The 18,017-nt window shown below is 43.7% G+C and overlaps 1 long non-coding RNA gene across 1 annotated transcript; it reads right to left on the reverse strand.

Moving 5' to 3' along the window:
- Positions 1-2,836: 2,836 nt before the first annotated feature.
- Positions 2,837-17,780, reverse strand: LOC115474054. Its single transcript, XR_003942802.1, has 3 exons — positions 17,412-17,780; positions 7,506-7,786; positions 2,837-2,877 (listed from the first exon to the last, which is right to left on the reverse strand). It is a non-coding gene; the product is annotated as an uncharacterized LOC115474054 (long non-coding RNA).
- Positions 17,781-18,017: the final 237 nt, after the last annotated feature.

The raw sequence follows: 18,017 nt of genomic DNA on the forward strand, positions 1-18,017 counted from the left end.
GTAAGTGGCCCCACGTTAACTCTGCATTAGCCAGTTATTGTGATGGCTGGATTACACTTTCAGATGCCGATATAGACTAGGTGGTCCCTGCCCAGCATCAGGATACCTAACAGAAGGAACTCACTTATACAGTTGCCACCTATGGGTCCTTTTACTGAAGTTTGCTAATGATTTGTGTATGCTAAATGCCATGCAGCCCATTGTATACCTATGGGCTGCATGGCACTTAACACAAACTCATATTTTTTTAGCTCACACAAAATCCATTAGTGCATGTTAGTAAAACAGGAAGTTGCAGTAGAGAGGGCAGGATGTGGCAGAAGGAAGGCCAAGGAGATGGCCTGTGATTGTGAATCTCTACTGGTTGCAGGAACCTGTAAGTGAGACCCTTGGGGAGAACAATTTTATTTAAGGTAGCCTGTTTAACATTTTAGGCTATTTATGCTATAGGGTCTGAATTAGGGGCAAATTTAGGCCCCTTTTACTAAGGCGCGCTCCCGTTTTTAGCACGCGCTAACATTGTGGGCACACTAAATGTTAGAGATGCCCATAGGAATACATTAGTGTCGCTAACATTTAGCGCGACCACAATTTTAGCGTGCACTAAAACCGTGAACGTGCCTTAGTAAAAGGGGGCCTTAGTGAGCACTCCTCGTTTCAGATTTTCTTCTCATCTGCAAAATCAACTTGTTCTCCACCCTCCTGTTATTAAGGGAGTACGGTTTTCCAGGATTGGCAAATTCTCTTTCTCCTTTTTTGGCAATTTCTTTTTGGAATTCTCTTCACTCAAGTATTAGAACAGAGTTGAGTTATTATGGTTTTCAAGAAACTTAAAGCATTTATAGTTTTTAAAGTTTTTAAGATGTTTATTTTCTTGCAATGCTGTATTAACTTTTGTTTGTATGTTAATCCAGTTGCACTATGTTGTAAACCGCGCAGAACCCATTTTGGGGGATTGAGCGGTATGTAAGAGGCATGTTTGTACTGGTATTGGTAAATAGCAAACTCATAGAATATGCAGTTATCAAAAAGCCAGTTTTTACATGTATATAGCTGTAAAGTATGGATGTGGGAAGGGAGCATGTTGTGGACTTTTGAGACAGGGTAATGGTGAAGCAGAGATGTACATGTTTATTACCTCTGACATCACGGGGAACAGCAGGTGTAAATCCTAACCTTTATCAGTCGTCTCCTTGAGTATTCTATCAGTACTACCGCTAAGGTCCAACCTGCCATATAAGGGTCGTTTGCCCTCGTATGGAAGGTTGACCCCTAGCAGTACCACAAGACTACTGCTAGGCATCATCAATGTTATTTTGATGCCGTTACCAAGTGCCATCAATGTTATTTTGGAGCAGGTCTCAAGAGGGACATACCCTGACACTGGGCCACTCATGAAGTGCTATAAAGCAGCTTTATAGAGATAAAGTAAAGTCGAGCACTTATCTGTTGCCCGACGGTGGCCCCGTTTCGCTTGTAGGCTTTTTCAAGGGCTGTGCTTCAACAGAGAAAGCATTGAGAAAAGCAGCACTAAGCCAAGATCAGATCAAAAGAGAGGAAAAAATTTTCTCAATGCTTTCTCTGTCGAAGCACAGCCCTTGAAAAAGCCTACAAGCAAAATGGATGGGGCCACCGTCGGGCAACAGATAAGTGCTCGACTTTATCTTTATAAAGCTGCTTTATAGCACTTCATGAGAATTAGTGAAGGTTTTTATGAACTAAATAAATGTTGAAGTTAGCATTGATATTGTCAATATATTTAAAAAAAAACTTTTTTGTAAAAAAGAGCAAAATTGTTAAAATCTTTTTGGAAATAAATTTGGAAATAAATTAAAAGTTAAAATAATTCTTTCCAAGCAAGGTTTTTATGACCAGTGATGAACACCACGCCCCCAGTTAAAGCCGCCAAAAACTGAAAGTAAGCGGTCGGGCATTTTCAGGTCTTTTCCTTGCTTTTTAGAAATATTCTGTTAAAATCAAACATCATATTTCCATATAAATTTTATTGGATTCCTCTTTATATGTTTGATTGAAAGGTAGGTGCCATTTATAGAATACGCTTAGGATCATGATCAGTGCCTAACTTTAGACATGAGGATTTACACCCAAGTAAACCCTGGTTTAAATTCTCACATCATTATTAGGCGCGGATCCCCTTTATTCTATAATAGAGCACATAAATTGCAAAGGCAGTGGTCCTGTTAGCAACCTGGTAGAATCATGATGCCCTCATAGCCTCCCCTCCCCTCTCCTTTCCCCCCTGAGGAGGTCAGGGGAGGACTGACAGAGATCTGGGCTCCCAGGCAACAAGAGGATCTACCCCTGTGTCCCCACATCCCTCCCCCTCTTCTCCTGGGTCCCACATATCTCACTCACCCCAGGTCCGGCACTCCCCCTATCTCACCCCCCTCCCATCCCCAGATCTGGCAGTCCCCTCTCTCACCACCACCCCCCCCCCCCCTATTTACCTCAAAAGTCCTTTTTCCATACAGGGCCTTGGCTGTCTACCGCTGACTAGAACCTCTCTGCCACGGCCCATCCTTGCAGAAGCAGGAATTTACATCAGAAAGGGATGGGCCAAGGCAGAGAGAAGATTCCAGTCAGTGGCAAACAGCTAGGGCCCAGTACATAGAAAGGACTTTTGAAGTAAATGGGGGGTGGGTGAAGGAGAGCAGGGGAGTGATGGACCCAGGGACAGAGAGATGTCAGACACGTGGGGAGGAGGCACTGGGCCCTCGGGCACTGCCTAATTCCCATATGGTTGGTCCGTCCCTGGAGGAGGTAAACACAATTTTCTTTATTCTGTATATGTCCTTGGTATAAATATCATCTTACCTTTTGTTTCTTTCTTCTTCTTCTTCCAGGAGAAACCCAAAACTGAAAGAGGAATGTCTTTAGTTAGCATTGTTCATTTTTAAAAAATCAGAAATCAGAAGAACTATCCACAAGTTTTTATGGCCAGCTAAACAAGCATCATATTATGTTCAAAGATAAGGACACACATCATGAATTCTTATGAGCTTGTTAATGGAGACAAGCAACCCAATTTGTGGCCCTGCCTCCAGGCTCAATAGTTGCTGATGCTGTGGGGGATTTAAATATTTGGTCAGGCCCATCCCATTTTGCTGCTTTTGAGTGAAGTAACTTGTTTAGGAATGAACAGAGATTCATAAATTTTCTCCATTGTCTTCTTGCCAGAGAAGAAATAGGTTTGCTAATCATATCCTCCTAATCTCCGTTCCTCCTACCTTCCTGCAGCCCTCTCATTTTCCTCCTTCCAACCTCTTTCCTTCCTGTCTTCATCCCTCCACCCCTCTTTCCAATTGAATTCACCTCTGACTCCTTTTCTGCATCCTCCTTATCAGCTCTTTCATTCTTCTCATCACAAGCTGTCACTGGAGATAAAGTTTACTTTGGAACAGTTTTTAGATCCAAAGCACAGCAGCTGCCTGGTTTGTATCTACAGTAGCAAATTGAAAATGTGACTAGATAAATATGTGTCTGACGGAGAATTACAGTGCTCAACTGGCAAGAATAACCGTCCTTTATCAAGAGGAATTCTCTAAGATTTCCTATTATAGTCAAAAAGATAGAGGGAAGTTATTTGGATATCCTGGGCACTGAAATTTGTCTACCACTCTGCAGTGGCAAAACAGAGTTGCAAAAAATTGGACATTCCAGGGTTAGAGAGAGGGAATGGAATAAAACATGCAAAACGGATGGCCCAATTAGAACATAAGTGCAACATATGCACCTATCTGCCTTTCCTACCTAAATGCTCCATTATAACATTACCCTCGGTAATTCTTACACTCTACAAGTCATGATTATAATAAATAATAAATCAGCCCTTCCAATTCCAACACTATACTCCTGTTCCAGAGCAAACTTTATTGGTCTAGAAACAGAAACAAAAAATGATGTAATGAATCGTGGAATCTTATTTCATAGTTGCTCAGATAAATATTTATATGTGATGGCTATTGAACTGCATACTTGTGCTTATAACTCTGTAAAGTGAGAATCTTTTATGCCTGGACTATATCAAGCCTCTGGCAGTACTGAAGCCTTTTGGCTAATGTATAAAGCCTCAACTAGAACTACTGCATGCAGGAATTCATGTTACAACCATGTGACAATTTATTTTTCTAGAATGAGTAGATTAAAGTGCCAGTCAGCCTCCTAGTTTTACTAGTCTCAGCCCCAACCTTGAACCAGTCCATTAAAAAATATATTTATGTAGACCTTTTCACGCTTATATCCAAACAAGAGTTGCATATGCATAAAGAACCACCTCTCCCCAACCAATTTTAGCCACCCAGTACAACTGTCATTATAATTAATAACATTATTCAACAAAGTTTTAATGAAAAGTGAGATGATGAAGTGGAGGCTGGACGGGGAGCAACAGAGTGAGGAGTCTGTGAGCTAGGAGGAGCAAGGAGCAGGGGCAAGGGGGATGAGTGAGAGTAGGAGAAGGAAAAGGGGCCTGAACTGGAGTAAAGGGGAAAAAGTAAAGGTGGGAATTGGGGACAACTAAGAGGATGAACAAGAGGAGGAGGGGATGAGTGCAAAGGTGGAAAGAGGAAAAGGAGGAAGGAGGCTGGGCTGGTATAAGGGGGAGGAGGGACTGCCAGCAATAGGGATGAATGAAAGAAAGAGGAGGAGGCTGGATGCAAGGGGGAATGAGGGGCTGAAGTTGAATTGAGCCTAGTTGCACAAATTTGGGATGGGATGATTCATTTTTCTTGGATGGGGTTAGGGGTGTTAAATTGGAGCTTCTGAGCCCTCAGCTTTACTCTTGTGGGAGTAGCTGTGTCACGTAACAGTCCCCACTCCAAAGAACAGTGAATTGGGGCAGCTTAGCATTCTGTATTTATTTATGTATTTATATTCCACCAAACACCTAGATGGATCACAACCAAACAGCCTGGTGTGGACTGAGTTTCTGAGAGAGTGAAGCGAAGGAAGACTGTGAAAGCTGATTATCACCTCCAGGAAAGTGTTGGTCCTGGCCTTGGTCCCAACTGAATAACTACTATTTTTGTAAAAGGTTAATCAGACTCCAGATACACTATCCAGCTTATTTTCGAAAGAGAAAAACACCTATAGTGCGACCTAAATCGGGAGATAGACATTTATCTCGCAAAGGCGCCCAAATCGGTATAATCGTAAGCCAATTTTGGGCGTTTCCAACTGCACTCCGTCGCGGAAACGAATAAAGTTAACGGGGGCATGTCGGAGGCGTGGTGGAGGTGGAACTGGGGCATGGTTATCAGCAGAGGAGAGATGGGCGTCTTTAGCTGATAATCGAAAAAAAAAAGGCGTTTTTACCGCAATTTTGGGTCACTTTTTTTGGACCCTTTTTTTTCACGAACAAGTCCCAAAAAAGTGCTCCAACTGCCCAGATGACCACTGGAGGGAATCGGGGATCGCCTCCCCGGACTCCCCAAGTGGTCACTAACCCCCTCCCACCAAAAAAAACCCACTTTACAAACTTTTTTTCCAGCCTGTATGCCAGCCTCAAATGCCGTACCCACCTCCATGACAGCAGAATGTGTTTGATCCTGTCACAGCCTTTCCCTGGGTCAGATGTGGCTCTCGGGTGCAGTACAGGGTCACATCAGCATTGCATTGTGGTGGGGTGTAGGGTATTGGGCTCCGTGATTTCATTAGCTTGTGTTACAGTCTCACGATGTTGGTAGTTAGGCTCTTCTCCCATGGTGCTTTTCCCCCTGCCTACTGGGTCAGAGTGTGCCCTGTTGTGTTTCCTGTTGTAGTCCATGTGGTAGTGGCCATTTTTGTAAGCAAGTTTTAGTTCCCTTTCCTGTGTTAGCCACGTTACAGAACTTAGTTCTTCCCTTGAATATGGCTGAAAGAGGGCACTGTACACCATTCTGCCAGCTCTGACCTACTGCTCATCTCAGTACCAGGGAGACTCGTTGCCAGTGGGGCACAACCTCTGATCTGCAGTTAACTGTGAGTAAATGCGGTTATTCCAATAAAGGACGTTTTCGGAGAGATTAGTCTTCAGGTGTCAACTGCTGTGCCAATGTTATACAGCAGCAACAAGTCCTAGAGGCCTGCGTGTATGCAGGTCCCTGGAGCACTTTTAGTGGGTACCGCAGTGCACTTCAGCCAGGTGGCCCCAGGCCCATCCCCCCCCCCCCCCCACCTGTAACACTAAGAGCTATGGTAGTGTTGTACATTTGTGGGTAGTGGGTTTTGGGAGAGGGGGGTTGGGAGCTCAGCACCTGTGGTAAGGGAGCTATGCGTGTGGGAGCTTTTTCTGAAGTCCACCGCACTGACCTAGGGTGCCCACTTGGTGTCCTGGCATATCAGGGGGGGCCAGTGTACTACCAATCCTGGCCCCTCCCATGACCAAATGGCTCGGATTAGGACGTTTTTGAGCTGGGCGTTTTTAGTTTCCATTATCGCTAAAAAAAAACAAACGCCCAGCTCAAAAACGTCCATTTTTTCGAAAATACGGTTCGGCCCGCCCCTTCACGGACCCGTTCTTGGAGATAAACGCCCATGGAGATAGCGATTATGCCCCTCCACAGGTACCAATCACCCCTCATTACATACACGTGCAGCATCTCTGATACCTTTGTATTTTGCACAGTACAGCAAGAAATGCATTTCTGTTTCTATTTCTCCATGTTGTCCTACTCCCACTGGAGACTCTTCTTTCCCTCTTTGCATCCCCTCCCTTCCTCTCCAATCTGTCATTGCTTCTTTCCCTCTTTTCATCCCCTCCTTCCCACTCTAGAGAGTCTTTGCTGCCTGTTTCTTCCTCCTTCTCTTTCATGTTCACTTCCTCCCATCAGAAACCCAAGGGCTCTTCCCCCCCCCCCCCTTCCTTCTGCCTTAACTGGCAATTGCTCCTTTCTTATCCTCTCCCTCTCTTTCCCATCCTCCCTCCTACCTTCACACTAAAAGCTGTTTCCTACATTCTTATCTCCTCCTGCCTTCTATTAGCTCTTCCCTCTTTTCCTCCAAAGGTGCTGCCTTCCTCGCCTGCCCCATCCCTGCATTCCTCCATCTTACTAGAGGCTCTTTTCTCTCTCCTTTTCATCCCTTAATTGGCTACTTTCTTTCCTTCTCCCTCTTGTTTCCTGCACCTTCCTCCATCCATTAGGAGTTTTTTTTTCTCTGAACCTGAGCTGATTCTTCTTCACAGTGCATAGCCTCCTCGCTTATCAGCAACAGGAGAAGCATTTAAAAACATGTCATCTCTTGCCGCCACAGGACCACTTTCATGCTATGAGATTTTGCAGCTCTTATTGTGAATGCATCTCCTGTTGCTACTAGGAGGAGAGAGGCCTGTAGAGTGGGAAAGAGAGAGACAGATCAGCATGCCGCAGAAATAGCTGGGTCAGCAAGCCATTGGTTCAGGCAGGGGATGGGTTATTCCAGGCCCAATCTGATGGCTGAAAGCCATTTTAGGGGGGTGGCACTTGTTACCCCATGTCACCCCATAGCAATGCTCATGCTCTACGTACCATTTCTTTCCAACATGGAGGCCGTGTCTCTAAAGTTACTCTGTTCTAGAGCTGTAACTGCTGTGTCCACTGCATCTTTGCCATAGAAGTCCTTCAGGAGCATAAGTGTTGCAGCCCGGTCTGAGTCCTGAAGCCGCTCCCAGGGGATGGGACTTTTCCCCTCTATTGTCATAATACTCAACTGGAATTTAAGGCGCTTGAAATCATCCTGACCCAGATTTTCCAGGGCATTTAAGATTAATCCATCTTCTTGCTCCATCATCATGCAGGAGGAAAATAAACTACAGTGAAACGAAACTTAAATTTAATCTTGAATCACTGACATGAAACAGCAATCACTGACATCACAGTTCAGAAAAAAGAAATATAAAGAGGGAAGTTCTCACAACTTTCCTGCAGGGACTTTAACCCAGGTTGGAAAAGAGGCAGAGAAAGAATAGAATTTGGTCAGGTTAGGAAAAGCCATGCAGCGTTTTTATTTTGAAAGCTCTACACAGACTTATCATGCATACATTGGCATCTGCTTTATTACAAGTGGAAATGTTATAGGCAGCTACCTCTCCACTGTCAGCTTTCTATGATCAAACGTTATCAATAGAAATCAAACAAAATAAAACATGGAAAAGAAAATAAGATGATACCTTTTTTATTGGACATAACTTAATACATTTCTTGATTAGCTTTCGAAGGTTGCCCTTCTTCGTCAGATCGGAAATAAGCAAATGTGCTAGCTGACACATTTGCTTATTTCCGATCTGACGAAGAAGGGCAACCTTCGAAAGCTAATCAAGAAATGTATTAAGTTATGTCCAATAAAAAAGGTATAATCTTATTTTCTTTTCCATGTTTTATTTTGTTTGATTTCTATTGATAACCTTAAGAGTGGACTAACACGGCTACCACACTCCTCTACTTATGATCAAACGGAAATTCCACACAGGGTTTCTCTTGTAAAATTTGGATGTAGGCCTGCATGTACCATAGAGTGACTCTGTGCTCTTCAGGCAGTGATTTTCTACCTTTTTCATCTCATGGCACACTGACAAGGCGCAAAAATTGTCAAGGCACACCATTAGTTTTTTTAAGGATATATATTTTATCATTCAAAGTACTAAGATTGTGTTTAAAGTTCAATAATTACATTTTTAATCATTGTGTTATCTTCAAACCTAAATTCCTTTACAATAGACTTCCACCAGGCACACGTTTATAGAACTACCCCTGTAATGACAAAGTAATGAGGTCATACCAAATGGACACAATCTGAATGGCATGCAATTTTCACTATGTAATAATCTGGTTAAAATTTGGGATGAGAATTAGCAAACTGCCACAGGAACACACTCAAACATGAGGACTCACTATAATTGAGCCAGTTAACAATGTATGGCCAAATTAAAATAGATTTAATCTGAAGGTTCCATTACCTTCCTCGTGGTATCTGGGTACACAGACTGGGGAATTTAGCTTATCTATTTTCCCCTCACCTCTTTTCCTATAGTGGTCTGCAGCGATTCAGATAGCCTGCTTGCGCCAAACCGAGCCTTCACGCTAATACTTCACGCCTATGTGGATATGTGAAGTTACATGATAGGGAAGACTTGGGGGTTGGTGCTAGCAGGCTGTCTGAATAGCTACCCACTGCCACTAACCGCTACTGAAGAGATCTTATAATACCGAGTCGCTGGCTGGGGACAGGACAGCAGTGACAGAAAACGTCTGTGGCACATCTGGGAAGCAGATGTGGCACACCAATGTGCAGCAGCACACTGGGTGGAAAATGCTGCTCTAAGAAGACAATTTTAAATATGAGGCAAGAAAATATCTCAGATTACACCTCCCAAATTGCAAAAACGTGATCTACAAAACTGCCTACTCTGCAGACTTCACTTACCTAGGAACCAAATGGTGGAACTCCTTAACTCCCAAAATAAGAAATATACAGGAATATACTAGATTCTGCAAAATCCTCAAATCGTTCCTATTCAAACAAACCCTCACAAAGAATAACCATATCTCAAACTATTAATTATTACCTGAATTGGTTATTACTCTATTTACAATTAACTTTGTTAAACATCCATAGCTATCCCAGTATGTTTATGATACTGTATTGTAAAATTGGATTCTTACAAGAAATTACTTTCTTATGCATTATTCTTTGTTATGTATCCTATTCTGTTTATTGTAAGCCACATTGAACTCAAGCTTGTTTGGGATAATGTGGGATATAAATGAAATAAATAAATACATAAATAAATAGTCCAAAGTTATACAGCATGCATGTACCTTTATTACACATACAGTCTAGTTAATTCCCAGTTAGAAACAACTGGGCAGGTTCTTTTTCTAGATCAGCTAGTTTAAAATTCAGGTAAATGGTTCAAAAATCTGTCTCCATTACCCCTCTCTGTCCTTTTCTTCTGATAAGCAGAGGAAATCCCTGGTTGTGTAACATGTTTGTGATCTATTTTCAGTTTTTCTCTCTACTTAGCATTTGTCACTGGCTCCTTGTGGCCACAGCTGGTTTGGTTACACCAGAGGTGAGCAAACTTGATACCTGAAGGCCACAACCCATTTAGGTTGTCATGGCTTCCATAATGAATATACATGAGATCTGTTTGCATGCACTACCTCTATTGTCTGCAAATAGATCCTGTGCATACTCATTGTGGAAATCCTGAAAACCCAAATGAACTGTGACCCTCAAGGACCAAGTTTGCCCACCCCTGGTTTATATTATGCTGGGCTGGCAGTCAGTTCCAGGTACTCTTGTGCAAAGGTCCCTATAAAGAATTGAGTACTGGGAAATTGACTGTCCATCTCTACATCTCTCTACAGCAATGTGTCTCAGAGAAGGGCTGAACCCCTATAGTTTCGGTTTTAGGCTGTTTTAAATTAAATTAAATATATGGCTTTTGCTGTCTAGTCAGCTATTATATATCAGATGTCAGCTGCCAGATCATGTTTCTGAACGAGGTCCTCAGAGGCTGCTTGGCCAGTCTGGATTTCAGGATATGCATCACAGACATTTCCATGTACTGCCTCCCCTGTATCTCATGGATATTGTAATCCCCCTAGTGGTGGAGCGGTACAATATATAAAGAAATAAATATATAGGAATGTCACAGTTTCAAATAGGGTTTTCAAATAAACTCCACACAACTAAGGGATTTGACAAGAAAAGTATTGAATATTTTACTAAATGGTAAAATAAATAGAAACATTTGGATATGTTCCTTAATGTTGGTACCAATTGTTAAAGTTTGCTAGTATTAAATAAAATAGTGCAAGGTGTTAAATACTTTGTGATAAGTTACAAAGGCAATAAGATGTTCAAAACTACAATTACGGTTACCAAGAGCCCGACCCCACTTCTGCAATAACATAAAGCATCCCAAACATGTACACAACCCCAATTATGGTACTCAGATCTGATATATATATTTTTTTCAATTTGTGTGCACACAATAATGTTACCGGTGTATCAAATCTTCACTAGCATCGCTGCTCTCTTGCGTTGGGTACCTTGGTCTTCTCCACATCCAAGTCGCCTCGGTTGGTGAGGTCAGCTCACCGGCTCAGGAACTCCAGGATACCTACTTCTCTGACTCAAAGAACTCAAAAAATAGCACTGCACTAGTTGTAAAATTGTTCTCTCGCTTTGTAATCTTCAAATCTCACTCTTTGTAATTCAACTTTTGTCATGCACGTAAGCCACATTGAATTGAAATTGATTTTGGATAATGTGGGATATAAGAACCAATAAATAAATAAATAATACATACTGTTATTTGAATATTTTTACTGTTGTAATTTCTAATGTCTATGTCCAGATTGTTCTTGCTACAACATTTTGGGGACACTAAGGGGTCCTTTTACTAAGCTGTGGTAAGCATTGTGTGTTTACCGCTGGTTAAAAATCACTACCACAGGCCGTGCTCAGGTGTCTCGCAGTAGTTGTGGCATCTGCATGCACTTCCCACAAGCTAAAAGACTTTTGGGCTCATTTTCGAAAGAGAAGGGCACCCATCCTTTGACACAAATCGAGAGATGGGCATCCTTCTCCCCGGGTCGCCCAAATCGGCATAATCGAAAGCCGATTTTGGGCGCCCTCAACTGCTTTCCAACGCGGGGACGACCAAAGTTCATGGGGGCGTGTCGGAAGCATAGCAAAGGCGGGACTAGGGCGTGCTTAACACATGGGAGTCCTCGGCCGATAATGGAAAAAAGAAGGGCGTCCCTGACGAACCCTTGGCCGACTTTACTTGGTCCTTTTTTTTTACGACCAAGCCACAAAAATGTGCCCTAAATGACCAGATGACCACCGGAGTGAATCGGGGTGACCTCCCCCTACTCCCCCAGTGGTCACTAACCCCCTCCCACCCTAAAAAAAAACTTTAAAAATATTTTTCCAACCTCTATGCCTGCCTCAAATATCATACCCAGCTCCATGACAGCAATATGTAGTTCCCTGGAGCAGTTTTAGTGGGTACTGCAGTGCACTTCAGGCAGGCGGACCCAGGCCCATCCCCCTCCCTGCCTGTTACGTTTGTGGAGGAAACAGCGAGCTCTCCAAAACCCACCAGAAACCCACTGTACCCACATCTAGGTGCCCCCCTTCATCCCTAAGGGCTATGGTAGTGGTGTACAGTTGTGTGGCGTGGGTTTTGGGGAGCTCAGCACACAAGGTAAGGGAGCTATGCACCTGGGAGCTTTTCCTGAAGTCCAGTGCCCCCTAGGGTGCCCGGTTGGTGTCCTGTAATGTCAGGGGGACCAGTGCACTATGAATGCTGGCTCCTCCCACGACCAAAGGGCTTGGATTTGGTCATTTCTGAGATGGGCGTCCTCGGTTTCCATTATCGCCGAAAATCAGGGAGGACCATCTCTAGGGATGACCATCTCTAGGGACGACCATCTCTAACAAAAGATGGCCGCCCATCTTGTTTTGATAATACGGGTTTCCCCGCCTCTTCGCAGGGATGTCCTGCGAGGACGCCCTCAGGAAAACTTGGGCACCCGTTCGATTATGCCCCTCCACGGGTCCTGTTTAATAAAGTGCGCTAGCATTTTTAGCACATGCTAAAAGTTAGCGTGTGCTAACCGTGTAGACGCCCATAGGAATATTATGGGCATCTACACAGTTTGTGCATGCTAATGCTTAGCACACGCGAAAAATGCTAGCGTGCCTGTAGCATGGCTTAGTAAATAGGGACCTTTATTTTTTAGTGCTGGGGTGTGTTTGGGGGTGGAGAGTTGGCATGCCCAGCACTTTGGGGGCGGAGAGTAGGCATGCCCAGCGCTATTCATTCAGCGATCGCCACGTACTAACTGATTAGACTGGAATAGACTTCCTGAGCCGGTACGTCAAACTCCATCTCTGGCTGTCTTCAAATCTAAGCTAAAAGCCCACCTTTTTGATGCTGCTTTTAATTCCTAACCCTTATCCACTTGTTCAGAACCCTTATTTCACCATCCTCACTTTAATATTCCCTTATCTCGTTTGTCCTGTTTGATGTCCTAATTAGATTGTAAGCTCTGTCAAGCAGGGACTGTCTCTTCATGTTCAGGTGTACAGCGCTGCGTACGTCTAGTAGCGCTATAGAAATGATGAGTAGTAGTAGTAATTAGCATGTGGTTAGTGCAGGAGACCTTACTGCCTAGAAAATAGGTGTTGGTCAGGACTCGGGGAATTAGTACGTAGCCATTAATGAGGGAAATAGGAAATGTGGCCATTTTACAGATGTGCTAAAAATGGCCTCAGTGTGCAGGAAACCCATGTGTAAATCATAGTGCAGGCCACTTTTTTTTAGCATAGTTTAGTAAAAGGGCTCCTAAGTAATGAATTAATTCATTCTGAGATCTAGCTGGGGGCTCTCTCAAACTGAGTTGAGAAACACTTTTGTAAAGCACCAGTACAAAGAGTACATTGTAGTGCCTGACCATTTCAAGACCTCAAAGATTTCCTTCAGATGACATGTTAGTGGGCTCAGAGGCTCAGGCACTGCATCTGTTTATGGGGTCCTTTAAAAGAGCTTCAGGAACAATACATGTAAAACTGTGCTACTAATTCTATTTAAAATATAACGTAAAAATTAATGAAAATGTTCCATAGATGTTTAAAATATGTGTTGCACCTTTGTTTTTTCTTACATCATACTACTGTTTCTCTTCTGGCTTCATATTTATTTATTTATTTATGACATTTATATCCCACAGTATTCCCACCCATAGGCAGGCTCAATGTGGCGTACAACAATTAATAACAAACAATAATACAAAGTACAGTAGACAAGGTCACAGGAGAGAGAGAAAACAACGAAGGAGGATATTCTATCTTCACGTGACTTTCCATTTTATTTTTTGTTCTATTTTTCCCTTTTGTGGCTTTCCTCCATTGTCCCTCTCTCTCTCTCTCTCTCTCTCTCTCTCTCCTGTTTAATGCTGCTCTTTTGTGTCACTTCTATCTTTTTTTGCCTTATTTCTATCCACCAGCACTTCTTTATGTTTCTCTCCCTTTGTATCCTGGCAACCTTCCATCACTCCATCTGTCCTATTCTTGTTCCTTCACTGCCTACTTAATCTCAGCCTCATTTTCTTTTCCATCCTCTGCTACCCCTCCCTCATGCTCAGCACAGACTCCCAACTGTCTCAGGGGTCCGCCGAAGTGGCCTGCTCTGGTGTAGATGCGTGTATTGGATGCGCACAGATCCATTTTTCAGCGCACCTGCAAAAAAAGCCTTTTTTGGATGAAAATGGATATGCGGCAAAATAAAAATTGTCGCGTGTCCATTTTGGACCTGACACCTTACCGCCCCCCAATGACTTAGCGGTGAGGTCTCACACATTAACTGGGCAGTAATGGTCTACGTGCATACAATGCCAATTACCGCCGGTTAGCGCCACATGCCAGAAAATAAAATATATTTTCCTGTGCGCTTAGTGGATGTACGTAAAAAATGAAATTACCGCCCAGGCCACGCAGTAGCCGGGTGGTAGTTCAAAATTGACATGTGTAGGATGCGCATAGGCGCCTATGTAGCTTAGTAAAAGGGCCCCTCAATCCTCCATCTTCCTTTTTCTTTTTTTTAACTCTTTTCCAAATACTTCTTTCCCTAATTCTTCATCCAGTTACATTCCTCTTTCTCTCTCATGCCTTAGTTATTTCATAGCCCCTATCCTATCCCCTACCTCTCACACCAAACAAAGTCTCTGTAGCTTCCATCTCTCAGCTTCTACCAGTCCTGTCTCTCTCGGTCTCTCTTCACCTTCTCTGTCTCTGTCTGTTTCAGTCCTGTATTTTTCCCATTTCTTGCCCTTTTACCTTTTCTCAGCCCAAGGTTACTCCCTGTTTCTTGCCCCTTCCCGGGCCAGTGTTTTGCTCTTGTCTTCCTGTCTCCCAGCTGTTTCTCCTATCTCTTGTTTATTGTATTTTAAATTATGTATAGTAACGTGGAGGGGAATAATCGAATGGCGCTGGCGAAATACATGGCCGGTGATGTATTTTGGCGGTGCCGCAAACAGCTGGCCAGACCCGTATTTTCGAAAAAGATGGCCGGCCATCTTTTGTTTCGATAATACGGTTCTGGAAAGCCAAATGCCTTGGATTTGGCCAGGGTTTGAGATGGCAGACTTCGTTTTTTAGCGATAATGGAAAGTTATGTCGGCCATCTCAAACCCCGGCCAAATCCAAGGCATTTGGCCGTGGGAGGAGCCAGCATTTTTAGTGCACTGGCCCCCCTGACATGCCAGGACACCAACCGGGCTCCCTAGGGGTCACTGCGGTGGACTTCAGAAAAGCTCCCACGTGCATAGCTCCCTTACTTTGGGAGCTGAGCCCCCCAACCCACCCACCCAAAACCCACTATCCACAAATGTACTGCACCCACTAATACTGCTCCAGGGACCTGCATACAGCCTCTAGGACTTATTGCTGCTGTATAACTTTGGCACACCAGTTCACACCTGAAGACTAATCTCTCTGAAAAAGTCCTTTCTTGAAATATGCACGTTTACTCACAGTTAACTGCAGATCAGAGGTTGTGCCCCACTGGCAAGGAGTCCCCTGGTACTAAGATTAGCAATAGGTCAGAGCTGGCACAATGGTGTACAATGCCCTCTTTCAGCACCATTCAAGGTAATAACTAAATTCTGTAACATGGGTAACACAGGAAAGGGAACTAAAACTGGCTTACAAAAATGGCCACTACCGCATGGACTACAACAGGAAACAAAACAGGGCACACTCTGACCCAGTAAGCAGGGGGAAAGCACCAGGGGAGTAGAGTCTACCAACTTCCAATACCTACACCCACCACAATGCATTGCTGATGTGACTCTGCAGTGCAAATAACAGAAAAGGTGTCACACTCACCCCAGAGCAACATCACAAGCAGAAAAGGGCTGTCGGAGGACAGAATACATTCTGCTGTCATGGAGGTGGGTACGGCATTTGAGGCTGGCATACAGGCTGGAAAAAAAGTGTTTAAAGTGGGGGGTTTTTTGGTGGGAGGGGGTTAGTGACCACTGGGGGAGTACAGGGAGGTCATCTCCGCTTCCTTCCAGTGGTCATGTGGTCAGTTGGGCACCTTTTTGAGGCTTGGTCGTGAAAATAAAAGGACCAAGGAAACCCGGCGAAATACTGCTTAACACCGTATTTTTTTTCCATTATTGGCGAAAGCCGGCTATCTGGTAGCCAAGTCCATACCCACCCATGTCCCGCCTTCGCTTCACCGCCGACACACCCCTTTGAACTTTCGCCGGCGAGGCGACGGGAAAGCAGCGATGCTGTCAAAAAAAGCAGCTTTTGATTATACCGATTTTGCCACTTTTCCCAGATCGCCGGCCATCTCCCGATTTGTGTCGGGAAATGGCCGGCGATCACTTTTGATTATGAGCTGGATAGTAACATAGTAGATGATAGCAGAAAAAGACCTGCACGGTCCATCCAGTCTGCCCAACAAGATAAATTCACGTGTGCTACTTTTTGTGTATACCTTACCTTGATTTGTATCTGCCATTGTCAGGGCACAGACCGTAGTCTGCCCAGCACTAGCCCTGCCTCCCAACCACCAGCCCCGCCTCCCACCACCGGCTCTGCCACCCAATCTCGGCTAAGCTTCTGGGGATCCCTTCCTTCTGAGTAGGATTTCTTTATGTTTATCCCATGCATGTTTGAATTCCGTTACCATTTTCATCTCCACCACCTCCCGAGGGAGGGCATTCCAAGCATCCACCACTCTCTCCGTGAAAAAATACTTCCTGACATTTTTCTTGAGTCTGCCCCCCTTCAATCTCATTTCATGTCCTCTAGTTCTACCACCTTCCCATCTCCGGAAAAGGTTCGTTTGTGGATTAATACCTTTCAAATATTTGAACATCTGTATCATATCACCCGTTTCTCCTTTCCTCCAGGATATACATGTTCATACAGGATGCATATGCAAGATATGACGGTACATGAATTTTAACAAATGAAGATCTTCCTGAGCCATTAGAAGCCATGCTAAAAAAAAAGTTAACTATAAATCCTTTTGAATATGAACCTCGGTGTCTTGGAGGATGTGGCCCTTATCAACTTACCCTGACACTTATCATGCATCCTGGTAGAAGATGGATCCATCCCTTTACCTTGTTCTATTTATTCACTGCCTCTTCCCAAATACTTGTTTTGTCTGTCTTAAGATTCACTGAGCAGAGGCAATCTCTTAGATGCGTCTTTGAACTCCTGTATACACTTGTTAGTACTAGATACTTGTTTAATAGGGGTAGGACCAATTTAGAGTTCCAAATCTTTGTTTCACCTTTAAACTTGTTGATTTTGCTTTGCTACATTTCTTTAACACACATTCTTCTTTTAACCACAGAAAACCCTGGGGGATATGAAACTTATCAAACAGCACTTACCTCTTCAGGAAGGCTGCAAAATACTCCAAGCCAATGAGCTGTCAGGGAAAAGAGACCCAGAAGAAGAATCCTGTCTGTCCTGCTTTGTCTGCCTGGAAGTTCTTGCTCGCAGATCCTTCCTTCCTATTTCTGGTCTGTACAGTCACAAGTTAAGAAATTTGCCGAGCAGCACAGAGCGTAACCAGAACTGGCAGTCTGCTCACACAGTAAAACCGAAACTAAAAAAAAAAAACCCAACTTTCAGATATGAATGTGAATGTCCTTCTGCGCTGTCCTTGTTAGTCAGTGAGTTTATTTAGATGTCTGCAGTGGTGAACGGTCCCACTTTTAATATCTCTGAAATATTCTGAAAAGCTAATCCACAGGGTAAACAAGGAGTCTAATAAAGTTGTTCCCGCCTACTTGTTTGCAGATCTTTAGCCCAGCAGCAGCTTTCAGTGTGTGTGTGTGTGTGTGTGTGTGTGTGTGTGTGTGGGTGGGGGGGGGGGGGCGTTTTGTAAACATTTCCTGCATGCAACTACTATTTTATATGCAGGAAAGGACTGTTCCACAATTGCACAGGGGTGTATGTGTGTAAAAAGTATGTGAACTGAAAGGCTGCATATA

Source organism: Microcaecilia unicolor, chromosome 7 (genome assembly GCF_901765095.1).
Source record: "Microcaecilia unicolor chromosome 7, aMicUni1.1, whole genome shotgun sequence".
In the NCBI taxonomy this organism is placed as follows: domain Eukaryota; kingdom Metazoa; phylum Chordata; class Amphibia; order Gymnophiona; family Siphonopidae; genus Microcaecilia; species Microcaecilia unicolor.